Below are 14,342 nucleotides of genomic sequence, written 5' to 3'. Positions count from 1 at the left end.
CAAATATGAGGTAATTTATTTAAAACAAATTAGTTGAAAATAAGCTTGTTCCCTCTACGGAGGATGGAAAACACAAACTAAAGAGCTCATTTGCAATTGGACTCTGTGGGTTCTGCCAAGTACAGGGAGTTTTTTCAAAGCAAGCAAAATCCTTCATGTGCTGACAATATTTTGTAAGTAAACATATTTGGTCTCTATTTCTGACAGAGAGATCACTTGAAGACAAAATTAGTCCATAAGAATTGAGGATGTGCTGTATTAATATGCTCTTATTTCTTGCCACAGGGTTCTTTTTTTTTTTTGCAGAGATCATTAAACCTGTTTTGCTAACATTAATTCTGCCAATTTTTCACACTGAAACCGTGCTACAGAAATTAAATCACTCTGGCTGTATTTAGCCTGCAGTCATCAGTAAAGAACATGAAATACAGGCTCATACTGTAAGTGACTGAATTATAAAGGCTACCACTTGGGGCACCTCTCGAGCTCCATATGCCAGGGTGACTATAAGAAATAATAACTGGCAATCTCAAATTAAAGAAAAAACAAATCAAAATATTATAATTTATTTGCAACACATGTGGTATATGCTGAATAACAGTAAAATACTCAACCAGAAACATCAGCTGAACTTGCTAGTTCTCCTCTACGTGAACTCTGCAAATGGCTGTGAATAAAAAGCTATGGGCAACAGACCATTGTTTCCACAAAATGGACACCACCTAATGTGTGCAGAAAGCATGCGCTTCTCATCTTCTATCACTTCAGTGCACAAAGGCTTCAGTGACGGCTGTATTTAATTAAATGTTTTTGTGAGGCACATTCTGCAAACGCACCATCCCAGATAATGTCTGGGACCTGCTGAGCAAAGAAGACCTCTCACCTCCTGTGGCCAGACGGAAGCTGGCACAGACACTGAAGGAGACGAGTCTGCTGTCGGTAAACACACACTGATCACGGCAGTAGGCATAGTTGTTGTGCAACAGCAATTATGGCCAAGCGTTTTTTTTTACATGCTTTCATTCAAAACTTGATTAACCTTTACCATAAACATAATCAATAAAGTAACAAAAAGTCAACATGAGACTTATCTCCAAATGGTCTTTAAAAGTTTTTTGAGTTAATTATTAAACGGCAGATTATTAAAATGGATGACTGAGGAGACTGAGTTGGTTTAATTTGAACTGACTGCATTACAATCACTTTTCATATGTTATGCAATAGTGTAATGGGAATGAAAACAGTAAAGGAAAATAACAGCACCTTTATGCCCATTTAATATCACTGAATTAGATTCACTCGGGAATACACTCACAGTGCAGTTTGTCTAATGTTTTCCTGTGAAAACCGGGTGTACGCTGGGTAAGAGTCTTAGCTCCATAAAAACAAACTCTACCAATCTTATAGACCTGTCAAAGTTTCTGTGAATTTGGGCAATAAATAACCTTCCTATAGCTTTTCCAAACTGTCAGTTCAGCTTTTATAAATTATATTTCCTATTTGTATTATTTTACAGCTTAGTTATTGAAACCTGCTCTTGTTGACAGTTTGACTGTTATACAACTGATGTCCTAGGACTCTTGGAGCACATAGTATGGCAATTAAGGCACTGCAGGAGGACACAGTTTTAACAGATACTGTAAATAACAGTTCTAAACAGGTTCAAAACAAAAGTATAGACAGAATAAGATGTGCGTTTTCTTTGTGATTTACTCCTGACTAAAAAAGATTAGCACTCTTGGTGACTTCTTGTAAAATTAGATGTGTGTCATCACTTTGATGTTCTCTGTCACTGAAGAGAAAACAGCTGTTCAGTTGTTCAAGGATTCTAGCATAAAATTCACTTTCAATGTAAAGCTACCGTTGATGAAATATAGATGATCAAAGGAAAGACCAACACAGAGTACCACAAAAAAAGAAAGATAAGCCCTAGCCTTGAAGGTCTTAAACATTAAAAGTTTAAAATAATTATTTTGTATAAAAAAATAATCCTAAAAGTACATTTCTGCATAACAGTAGAACTTGCGTATGTCACCTCTCAACATATGCTGTACCATTTTCTGGGAGTAAAAAGTAAAGATAAGTCCACTTGATCTTAAGAAGACTGTTGATAAAATTACAAGACCTGGTCTCTCTTTATTCACAAACAGACTGAAATGTCGCAAATCCCCCGATGTTGACTTGACAAACTCATTGCCTGAACAGTTCATTGATCTGTGACTCTGCAGTGCATACAAGGCTAATCAAATAGCAGGTATCTATTCTTCCAGGTATTTTCACTTAGTTTTCATTTTATAAACCTCTCTGCCTAAGGACTTCTTAAATTAAAGTGGCATCTCCATTGGGAATGTTGTTCATGGCTGTATATCCCCACAAGCTCTTCAGAAGCCAAAAAAACAACCAGAAATCAGCTAACGTAGCAAGATCTGAACTTGTCAAAAGAAATAGAGAGATCTTCAGCACATCTCTAGTCTGCTGGTCAATAAACCACAATCAAATTCCATTCTAAATCGAGGAACAGAGATCACAATCTGTCAAAAATGCTAAAAATGTTCAGATAGTTATAATGAGTTGATTTGACCTCTGTGAAACATGACCCTGAATTGGATGAAGCGGTTAGAAAATGGATGGATGGAAAAGTGAAAAAGCTTTGTTTTGTTGTATTAAAAAAAAGGACAAAATGCATTTCAGTGAAATGTATGCTTTTCACATTAAGGATTCTATGCAGTTTTACAAGCAACACTGTCTGACTGACAGTACTTATATAAACAATTAAAATACAGCCTGTGAAACATCCTTTTGAATCACGTATTTGCAATATTAAAGCAGAACCATCTGGAGTGACATGGTTATATTAATAACCATTTACATCAAACATTAATGCAGCATAGGAACAAGTAATAGGTTTATTCCATGCTGAAAAAAAAGAAGAAAGAGAACACAACGTTTCGGCCGTGGAGCCTTCTTCAGGTGTCAGGCTCCACGGCCGAAACGTTGTGTTCTCTTTCTTCTTTTTTTCCAGCATGGAATAAACCTATTACTTGTTCCTTTGCAGCCTACGCATGCTGACGCAGCTACCCACCTGAACTATTAATGCATGCTGTGTAAAAAAATCCTAGAAGAGAGTTGACATTGATGTGAACAGGGATGCACATCAGGCACAAGAATCCCTATTTCCCTATCAGTACCATTATAATCAAGCATATCTGAAAACCAAATGTATTTAGTAACATACTGTGAGGAATAAATACATACTCACAGAAACTCACAAGGACTAAAACAATAGCTGAAGGAATCATAACTGCTTGGTTTTCTTTGTTTTGTGGAGCACACAGGAGCTAAACAAAAGGCTCACTGTAATTTAAGGGATAATGAATGAACAGTTATTTTTAGACAGCATCCCCTTAAAGTCAAAAAGACCAAGATCCTCAAAAGATATTATATTTACAGAAAATTGAAAAATTCAAGTTCTGACCTAACCACTTTGACCTGACCAAACACTTGAGTTCTGAATTGAATTATTGAGTTACCAGGGAGCACATAAGAACATAAGAAAGGTCATTCAGCCTATCCAGCTTACTTGGTTGCTAGTAGCTAATTGATCGGAGGTCTCATCCCACCTTTTCTTAAAAGATCCCAGGATATGAGCTTCATCCCTGTGGACTAACAACTGAGGACTAGAATCTGGTGATCAGGATTAACAGAATGCGCAACATGAAACACACTGCATCACATCTCACAATGTATAGAGGCCAGTAATTTCAGTCTGGAGGAAAGGGTATCCAAGGCAAACTATTATATACATGTTTGCTTATTTGGACAAACTGTATACTGTATATCTCATTCAGAGAGAGAGATAAAATTGTGTAAAACAAAGAGATAAAGCATTAAGATTGGATTTTTTTATTTTTATTTTCTGCAGTTCTATAATTGACTTTTTTGTATGTTAAAAACAGAAACAAACCTTTGAGACTAAGAGAGTTAAATATTTGAATTCGAGTACTAGAGAAAAACATTTTTTGCAACAAGCAAGCAACATCAGCTTTTCACTAGATGAAAAAATGAGCTAATATGCAGTATTGAGGATTTCTTCTTTATCTGAAGGCAAGTTTGATTTAATTTTATCCAGTCTTATTCTCAACCATCCTGCCATGGAAAAGGAAAAACATTTTTAGATCAGTTTACTGGGTGATTATTAGTTAGATGTAATAGGAAATAGCAAATCTGTAAGCTGTCTCTTTGTTAAGAACAGTGATGTGCAAAATTCTTCTCAAAATCAAACCAATACAGCAAGACAGTACTGTAGGTGTATAAAATTGCATGAAATCACATATCATGTACTGAAAGACAGGGAGGCCAAATCAATGGAAATGAATGTTGGGGCTTTAAAATGTAGCTATCATTACTGACAAGTCTCTCGGAACATAGATCTTCTATTTTTATCATTTGCCTTCCCTGCACATGGGATCAATTCTGCAGCACAAATCTGATATACTACGTGTAATGACAGTGCAGATGGCACCACACAGAGATAACTTGGCACACAGTCAAACTAAGCTTCATAATGGAGTCAAATTAAGAGAAGGAAACCTTCATAGAGCTGAAGATATTCAGAACATCTGTCACTGCACAAACTGAGCTTTATGACTTAGAAAGGGGGGAAATCAAACAGTTCGTTAAGTGACAAAAATGTACAGTTACCCATTTCTGAGCCCATCTAGATATGTAATATACTGTACAGTATATTCATATTTTGATGAGCTTTACTGGTACATAATAAAGCTCTTCACCCAACTGATTAATGAAAGTGGCTAAATTGTACATGAAAAACCACCCTGAAGAATATTATGAATATGAAATATTCTGAGATACTATTGCAGCATCATAAAAAACATTTGGAACATACTTTGATGTGATTGTAGAGTTTTAAGTATTAAACAAACTTTAAATGGGTTTTAAAAACTGTCAAGATGTATGATAGCCTCCTTCATCTCTACTGCTACTGTAACTCAAAACCCTCCATGACAGCACCTCCCGAAAGGATATGAAATACCACAGCAAATCTCTCTGTTCTCTACTGTACTCCATCCCCACCGTTGCTGCTTCCCTTTGGATAATTCCTCTTTTCTCCTAGTTCTACAGCCAGGTGGTGAATCCAAAGCTTCTTATGCCGAACATCTCAAAAAAGACCTATATATGCTTTCTTATTGGGTGCTGTAATTCATGGATAAACAGAATTTCTGTTAGGTATCGTTTAGAATAATGCCTGCTGTCTTTCTAAAATATGATGGTTTTATAGTACAGATAATTCTGGTCTTTTCCAGGTTAAATTAACACTACATGTATATATGCATCCCTACTACTACACACACATATATGGAATTATCTTCTCAGAAAGCATATTTTCCGTTGAAAAATTATCTTTCTAACCTCCCAGCTGCAAGACTGTACCCAAACAACAGTTCATCTTCTTGATTTTCCAGTATTTCTATGATGGTTAAACACCCAAGTGACAGGACTCAATCTGTCATGCACTGAGTAAGGGTAATAACACAGTTCTCTCCCTCAGCCTGGCAGAACAGAAATTCTCTTGTGGCAGGTGTGTGACAAAGCATTCATTTGTCAACTTTGAGTTTTATATAAAATGAAATCAAAGAGAGCAATAATGAACAAAAATAAAATGGACAACTACACTAATTTAAGCAACATACAAAGGGCCAGTTTAGGACTTAGAGACAAAGTACTAGAAAGTTCTAATTCAAGAAACTCTGGACAAAAGTCAAGTTGATTTAATAGAATATGGGTTTTATCTGGTTAAAATACAGGAATAAAGTAATAACGAAGACCAGCCACTATTATATAAGGCAAATATTACTGTAAATTTCTAACATAACTTGAACTATAAACAATATTTACTACACATACCAACTTAAATTTTAAGAAAGGTGCATTTGACGTTTCCTCACTTCTCTTTGTTCCAGTTGTATAATACTCAACAGTTTACCCTATCGAGTACAAAATCTGACGCCTTCAACCTACTACCTTAATGCTTGGCAGTCCAGTTAAGCTTTTACAGTATGAATTTGTGATCATCATTGCTCGCACTTTCAGTCTTCCTAACAGGCCTAATTGTTGCTTTTGGAAACTGACAGATCCTGCCATCTTCTACTGTATACTCATAAAACAAGGAGTTGACACAGACACAGACATCGCAGTTATCATGTCCCTCTTGAAAATCTTAATATTCTCAGTCTTGCCTTCACCTCCACCTGTCTAGGCCAATGTGGAAATCCATCATACTCCATGGATGGGCTCTTGTGGATAGGAAAAGTATTCTGAACGCGAGCAGAACACCACAATTACAGTCTTCTGTTCACTGGGTAACCAACATGTTCTGAATCATCGGACTCTTCTCCGAGACTACCAAGCATTCCTCAGCACGACTTTTGATTCATTTTTAGATTCCCATGAATATATACATTTATGTGCATGTTTTAAAGTTTCATGTCCAAAGGTTTATTAGCATATTCAATTTTATCCCAGTTTCCTATAGAATATTAGTCATTATATTGAAGTTGTAAAAGACTTTTAGAGGATGCCAATCATAAAAATATTCTATGAAATAAAACTGATTGGTTAATTGCCCTTTCACAACCTATAAAAGGTATTTAGTGATTAATCTGCGTCAATGGCGAACTCTGTTGCACTTCACTCAATCGTTTTTTCCATGTAAAAGTACTGTAGCTGTACTGGGAACACTAAAGAAGTTTGCATTTTAAACAGATATTAAGATTTGATGTCTTAGCAGATAATGCATTAAAAAGAAAAATGTCAGATGCTTTTGTTTGTAATGTCAAAAGTTCAGATGTTCATCTTATGCAAATGATTAATTTAATATATAATGACATATTACAGCAATAAATAGCTAAATTCTTCTGCAGAAAGAAAGCTATCTCCCACTATCTCCCATCAGTGTAATTCCTCAACAAAATTACAGCATTAGGAAGATGCAAACTACATTACTCATAAAAAGAATGTGATAGAATTATCCAGTAAAAGGACAAGCATACTGTAGGTCATCAGACTCTACCACACTCATTTAGTGCACTGTAGGCTTGGCACCAGCATTTTATTAAAAAAAAGTATATGAAATCCACAGGGTTTCAATGCTGAATATTGTTATATAAGCAATATTGAAAGCTATCAAGGTAGAATAACCTGAAGGAAAGCAGAAAATACATTCAGCTTAGAGAGTATAACATATTCCAAATTACTTCAAAGATTGTGAGTTTTATTGCTTTCCTTATTTCACTTCAGTATCTTTCTTAACAGGAAAGAAAATGAATGTATACCTACAAACATAATGCTAATTTAACCAAATAATGCAAAAAAGTGGCAATGACTCAAGACAAATAAAACTAGTGGGTTTAAAAAAGCATTACACTTGTAATTCAACTCTCTTTAAAGTCTTTGTGGATTCTCATCTAGTTTCATCCCAAAAGTGATGGCAATTTATTGTCTTTGAGCTGACAACAAATGGATTTAAAGACTAGAAACCCTAATACATTCCAGCACACCATTTTTCTGGTTTTTGGTCTTCCTGTAAGAACAATAATTACTGGATAATTCAACTGGCTTCCCTTAGAAGAGAGGAATTTAAGTGTGATTTATGGACAGAATATCTCAGATTTCATGTTGGAGAGGGATAAGCAGCAGTCTGGGTTATGACTGTATCTCTGAGGCTGCACAAACACCAAAGAATCCTTTCTTTCCATTCCTCTGCATGATTATCAGTCATGGTGCACGTGACAGGCAATATAAATAGCATACCTCTCTTCCTCAGGCGCAGAAAAAGAAATCCACACACGGAGTTTGAGTGTGATGGCTGATGCATACTACAATTTAGAATATGCATGTCAATTATAGCTTCAAAAAAATACAGGGTCTGCAATTGCCAGGTCATTTCAGACTGCCTGGCGAGTCATTACACTTGTGATGTTTATGTACTGCACATTTGTTCAGACACCGCATGCCAGAGGAGAAGTGACATTACATGTACTTGATATGACTCCCAGTAGCACGATACTGCTCAATATGCGGTTCTGAAGACAGACATATTTGCATATTGATAAATCATTCAAGCAGCACGCCAGGACACAATAGTTTGAGAAGTCAACATTAGATATGAAAACAAATGAGGAAACTGAGATATACACTGGCAGAGTGGGTTGTGGTTACCTTTGTGGTTTGTCAAGCCTGTTTTGGTCCAATTCTACATTCCAGTTGGTCTCAATGGCAACGTTTGAGTGAGCAAAAAGGGGAAGAATAATGCAGTAAGAGCTTTGTTTACAGCCACCTATTTGAGTGAAAATTAGATACATCTGGCTTAATTGAATAATTGAGTTGGAGTGAGATTCCATATACAGATCCCTACACTTACTTCCTTTAATTGTGCCAGATAGGAAATTTGCTTTGGAGGCAAGTAAGAGACATAACACAATACATGTTAACACAACATGAACCCATTAACAAATAAGATACAGATATGTAACGAGGAAGAAAAAATAAATACATAAAGTAAAATATACAATCAATTGTCCAAGATCAGCAGGTTAATAGCCGTGGGAATAAAGGAAAACATAGTTCTACCACACTTGAGTCTAGGTGGTCAAAACTCGACTAACTGTGCAAGTGGTGGTCATGACACTCTATTATTATATTGCTGTTGCACTATTTGTTTAATGTTTACTTCTGAAAGCTGTAGCTGTTGTGTACCACATAATTTTGCTGGTTACCCACACTATCCTGCTCAGTCTGCTTTTATTGTGTGTATTAAGGTTACCAAACTAGGCCATGGCATTGAATGTGAGGACAGTTTCAATAAAAGGTCTAGAGATTAACACATTAAAAGAGCAGAGTTTCTCAGGAAAAACAATCACTGTTGGTTCTTCTTAGATATGGCATCCCTGTTTTCCTCAAAGGTTAGCTTGTAATCAACAATATTTGCTCTTTCCCATGTGTAAATAAGATGTGAGCAAAAACTACTGGCTCAGAGGGTAACTGCCCACTCCCCTGGATCAGTAATCTGGTTTATATTAGGAGCCAGGAGGAAAAGGCTCCTAGGCTCTAGGTCCCTGCTGGAAAGGACGAGAGTGAGTTCTCAGAATGGACAGTAGAGAGTGTAGCACAGGTGTGGTCTTTGTGGTCAGGTGTGGTGTTTAAACACCAGCAGACAAGCTAGCAGTCTCTTTTATAAGAAGGTTTATGACTAGGAAAGGTTGACAATGCTATGATTACTTGGTGGTATTCATCTGCACAGCTCTTCAAGCTCAAGGTCCAGTACTGGGCAAGAAAAGAAAACCAGGTTTTGACTGCCTCGCTCGTCTGACTGAGAGAGAATAAGACAGAGGGGGTGCGTGACAAGCACCAGCACACCCCATGACCTCATAGATAATGACAGCATGTGAGATTTTATATTCCTTTGGTAGTGGCTATTTGTATAAATTTGTTATTGTTGCGTTCTTACCACACAGTGAGATCGGGAGTCTCTTACTGGGAAGCCGTCTTTGTTTTTGTTCTTTTTAGATTTACTTTTGCTTGATGTGGTTTGTAGCAGTGCTCCTGCTCTAACCACTTCACGAGGTAGGGGTGTGTGTCATGACCTGGGTCATAAGGTTCAACAGGTTGTGTTTGTAGATCATAATACAGTATTTGTCTTGTGCATTTAATTTTCTGTATTCTGTCGTGTGTTTTTGATTTTGTCGTTGTATAGAGAAAAGGTAATGTAGTTATTTCTAGGGATCCATAGCAAAGCTGTGTGGGATATACAGTACTGGTATCTTCTACGCAGGAGATAAGGGGGTTTTAATTCCTAATACAGTTCAATCGGGGGAATTTTGGTTGAGAAAGATAGAAAAGACTTCGTCTGACATTTCCCTCAGTTAGTACACTTACAGGTTAATCCCTTGGGTCTTTCTTTATTTTTTTCCACTGCTATTTAAAATTAATTCTATGTTTATTTCTGGAACATAAATCTTTGAAAATTTTCTTGATATATTTTTGTATATTGTGTTGACCCAATTGAATTTTAAGCCTTGTTTGACTTTATTTTCCTGTTTACCTAAAAGAGATCAAACTTTTAAATTTGCGTTAGTTTCTTGGAGATGTCCAAACATTGCTATCTCCCAGATACTGCTTGCATCACCATGGAAGGATTCTTCATAGAGTCCTTCATAATGATAGTTAACATGCTGACAATACTTCTCATTAAGAATGTTTGCTAAAAGAGAAATGAAGATTCAAGAAAAGCAGATTCCATTTGTACCAATAAATATAATCCAACAATATTTTAAGTGTCCTATAATCTTACTTCAGATTACCATACATCTTCAGATTATCATACAGTAAAACTGCAGTTAACACCACCTGATCTAAAAGTCTGCACAATATTTCAGTTTTATTTTTCTTCTATCATCTTGTAAATGATTTCTCCCAAGACTATTCAATAACACTTAATTTCAAAATCACAAGTACCCTGGCAGAGGGACTGTCCAACAATTCAAAGCTTAGCAGCATTCTTGGGTAAAGATGGAAATAATCACATCATCTTCTTCTATAAGGGGCATAATGTTAAATGATTCCTTTCCAAACATATTATTTCTGAATACTTTCTGACTGAAACAAATGCTTCCAAGGGAAATTAATCTGGGTTGTATCCCAGTGGGGGTGTGGCAGGGGCTTCATGCAAATGCCAGGGTTAAATCACATTAGCATATCTGAAGGAAGAAGCTTGGCTTTTACTACAGGCTAGAGATGGGCATGAATGTGAAAATTTCTATGCATGCCTCTTCGCTTAGGGAATCTGGGTACTCCGTGAATGATACTTAGCAAGATGTTAACCTTGCACAAAATATTATTTGCAGTTTTTACATGTTCCTTTATATAATAATGGAGAATATATAATAGGGGAATATTTTACTGACATGTATGCATCATGACAAAAAAGTATGTGATGCTGAAAAGATTATATTCTTTCTATGCACACACATTCAAGAGCCCATTTTGCCAAATTCCACTTGGAGGTCTATCAGTCCTGGTGGTACGTTCAATCCTGGTTGAAACTTCCTGCTAGTGTTTTCTACACTTTACAACCAAGATGTTTGTAAAGCTGGTATTCACTGTCATTTCCCTCTTTTTAACCATCTTGATTTGTGTAACTTTTTGTAAATTATGATACATACAGTGCCTATAAAAAATATGTACACCCTTTCTAAAGTAAGAACCATCTATCCAGCAGAGGAGACATACAGGAACAGCTGATTTTATTCTGAAATCAAGAGAATAACTACAATTGAACACAGGTGGAGACTAATTAGCTGATTGTGTGATTTGGAAGACCACACAATACACCATGGTATGTACACTTATCCAACCCATTTTTCTAGGTTTTCATTTGTAATTAATTTTCAAAATGTTGGAGCGTTTATTTTCCACTTGGAGGTAGTGTTAGAATGTGTAATAAATGCAAAATAAATTCTGAATTAATTTGCCTTGAATTCTGGCTGGCATTAGGCCACGAAATGTGCTACTTTGAAAAGGTGGTGTAGACTGTACCCATGTAAAGAGCTGCTACTGTATTTGAACCATTTTCTGTTTGAAAAAACTGAGATTTCTTTGCTTTGGAGGCAAATATTACAGGGCAAAAACCAGGCATGTGATACCTGCATGATATAAAGAGAACGTCAAAGCTTAAGGACCAAAGTACGGAAGCACATTGCTGCCAACAAGGCAAAAAATAAATTTCATGTGCTATCTTGTAATTACATAATTACGAGATGGCAAATTATGCCATAATGATGACAGAGCAGATTACCTCATAATTACGAGAAAATTATTTTGTAATTATGAGATAGCAAATGATGTTGTAATTATGACATAGCAGATTATCTCATAGTTAGGAGATAGCACATTCTCGTGTACTTGAAGCAATAATCAGGTGGTAGCACAATTGTCATACTATAATTATCTAGAGATATCGTTGGTTGACTTTCAGTTTAAAGCAGTGCAATCAGTGAATGGTACATTCGTTCTTGTTTAAGAATACATGTTAGTGTCCTCATGGTTACAATTGTGTTCACATTAGATACAATTTTTAACATTTCATTAAGAATAAACCCCAGGAGAAAGCAAGTCCGTGTGCATTTTGCAGCATTGCACATTGTTTTCCTGACAAAACAAAACCCACTGGTCCAGCAAAGCTACCGGTACATTATAGGTGCTGTCATCGCACAATGTAATAGGTTGCTCATATGCTCAAATGATCATTGTTATCTAGTAATTACAGAAATACCAATAATAATACCACTGAACTACCAGTGTTTGTACAAAACAAAAAGCATTTTTAAAACTCTCCTGCAAAAGTTTTAGATGCATGTTGTATATATTTTCCAAATTCTCTATATACTGAGTATCAAAAGAAACATCACACAACCGCAATATTCAAATGCTTATCAGGAAAATGACAATCTGTTTTAGTAGCAGGTGCACTGACTTTTTCTTCAACTTGCATGACACAGATAAATGATTTTAACATTTGTTTATTCAAGTCAGAGGCTACTAGTATGCTAGTCTGGCTACTGTTGAATCAATACGAGCTGTACATCTCATGCTTTGCACTAGGCTGCAGATGCTGGTTTGTAGAATTGTCCCATTCCTCTCTGGGCATGCATGTGCCCGGTCCTTGATTTCTGAGCCCTAGGTGCCACATGTCAACCCATCTGACAAATATTCCCCAGCACTCAGTTTTGGTAGGACATTTCAGTTCTTCTCCAGTTTCTCCTAGCTTGATTTTCATCACTCTTGATATTTAATGGGTTAAATCACCTCATCAGCTAAGCCCAATCAACTCTCACCAACGAGGTGATTTAACGCTTAAGCAACAGTCAGTCATTCAAATGGGTCATGGTCAGTCACGAACAATGAATTAATCAAAATGATGTAAAAACATTTAATCAATATACAATACATATAATACTGTACTTTATTTTAGTAAAAATATATGTGACTAGAACAGCAAATGATCTGTGAATGAAAACCATGCAAATCAATTATAGCACCAAAGTGTGTTATAACCCAAATTCCAGAAACACAAATATTTAGAAGAACCCTGTTTTAAAAAATTACCTACTTGGTGCCTACTTGCCTGTATTGCCTACTTGTACTATAATAACATAAACTCTCAATACATGTCTATGGCATTAACAACAAGCTGGCTGAATGTGTTTTATGCCAAGGCAGAAAGCAGGAATCTCCGGATTAAATGCTTCTTCTTCTTCTTCTTCCTCAAAGACAGATGTATTTGCAAGAATAAATGGGTGATGCTTTAAAAAAACAAGATCCTTCTTTAACCTGGATGATGTGCACCTACACTTTGCACATAATTATACATGCAATATCATATCCAGCAACATCAATTTCAACACATTTCTAATTCATGAGGAATACTAATCAAACTGCATTTTCAAAAATTCCTATACAGCTTATAAAAGCATGTCCCATAGAACTCATTCCTGAAAAAATCTGGTAATTTAGAGTCAAAATGCTTAAATAGCAGGATGATCTGAACACATATCAGTCCCAAAATTCTTATAGTTATGATCACTAAATACAAAAACAACAAGGAAAGAGACACATAGAGGCTGAAAAGTGATACAGTATACTGTATAATGCACCACATATTTCTTACTGCTTTCACCTAATTATTGTTGCTTTTTTCCTCAAATGATTTCACTTAATCTTTAAGTTTAAGCACTTTTTACACATGTGGAAAAGGAACCATTCACAGAGAGGTGAAATACTCAAAGTAATTGGAAATACAAAAGCCATTTCAAAATAAAGTGGTTTTGGGAGTAAAATGTGCTTAGTTTGGAAATTTTCAGGTAACAGTGACCTAGCCATGACTCCAGAGGGGAGTAGTGATCTCCTGACCAGAAGGCTGTGGATTCACATTCCAGGTGGGACACAGCTGTGCAATTGAGAAAGGTGCTTCAATCAAATTGCTCCACTGAGTGACCTGCAGTATAAATGGGGTCTCTAAGCCATCATTGTGAATGAGAATTTGCTCTTAGAGGATTTACCTGCTAAAAATAATCAGATTAAAGGTGAGCAAATCACTGATCACACCAATATTCAAATAAATTATATTCTATTACAAATATGGGGTCAAACACATTTGATCCACCTTAAAATCTTAGTTTTTACATTTTGATTCCAAAAATACAAATTCATATAAAAAAGTTCATGCAAAGAAAAAAATACAAAGAATAATAGAATAAATTAAGGTG

At 35.9% G+C, this 14,342-nt stretch overlaps 1 protein-coding gene across 3 annotated transcripts in view; it reads right to left on the bottom strand.

Moving 5' to 3' along the window:
- Positions 1–14,342, bottom strand: part of LOC148823100 (uncharacterized) — a 183,937-nt gene that overhangs the window by 51,277 nt on the left and 118,318 nt on the right. The gene's annotated exons all lie outside the window — the stretch shown is intronic.

This window comes from Atractosteus spatula, chromosome 12 (assembly GCF_055471065.1).
Source record: "Atractosteus spatula isolate fAtrSpa1 chromosome 12, fAtrSpa1.hap1, whole genome shotgun sequence".
Classification (NCBI taxonomy): domain Eukaryota; kingdom Metazoa; phylum Chordata; class Actinopteri; order Semionotiformes; family Lepisosteidae; genus Atractosteus; species Atractosteus spatula.
Note: the sequence above shows the minus strand (reverse complement) of the source record. Positions and strands in the feature narration are given on the sequence as shown.